Genomic DNA, 828 nt, shown 5'->3' with positions numbered 1-828 from the left:
CGTACCCTACCATAATCTCTACGTTTGTTCTCCGCTATTAGTGGCTTTGGAGTGACTCTTTGTTGCATGTTGAGGGCTCGTTATATGATCTATCTATGTTATTATTGTTGAGAGAACTTGCACTAGTGAAAGTATGAACCCTAGGCCTTGTTTTCTATCATTGCAATATCGTTTACGCTCACTTTTATCATTAGTTACCTTGCTGTTTTTATTATTTCAGATTACAAAAACCTATATCTACTATCTATATTGCACTTGTATCATCATCTCTTCGCCGAACTAGTGCACCTATACAATTTACCATTGTATTGGGTGTGTTGGGGACACAAGAGACTCTTTGTTATTTGGTTGCAGGGTTGTTTGAGAGAGACCATCTTCATCCTACGCCTCTCACGGATTGATAAACCTTAGGTCATCCACTTGAGGGAAATTTGCTACCGTCCTACAAACCTGTGCACTTGCAGGCCCAACAACATCTACAAGAAGAAGGTTGTGTAGTAGACATCATACCTACGCGTATAGACTCATCATCTTGCAAACGGTGGAGGAAAGATTTAGATATGAGAATGATGACGAGGATATGCTGGTAGCACCATGTAGTACCCAACCTAACGACCGTTTCCCCTTGGCCCCACCCCACTAGCTACGCTCTTTGCCGTCTACTAGCAAACGACAAAGAAATTAAACCTAACCAAACAACGGCCGTTTCCCCGCGCCCACCCCTCTCTCTCCACTCTCTCTTTCTTTCTTCCTCACCTCACCCGCGCCACCCCCGTGCTCGCCGTCCCCGTGCCCACCGCCCCCGATGCCGACCCCCACCGCCCCCGA

This window comes from Triticum dicoccoides, chromosome 2B (genome assembly GCF_002162155.2).
Source record: "Triticum dicoccoides isolate Atlit2015 ecotype Zavitan chromosome 2B, WEW_v2.0, whole genome shotgun sequence".
NCBI lineage: Eukaryota > Viridiplantae > Streptophyta > Magnoliopsida > Poales > Poaceae > Triticum > Triticum dicoccoides.
Note: the sequence above shows the minus strand (reverse complement) of the source record.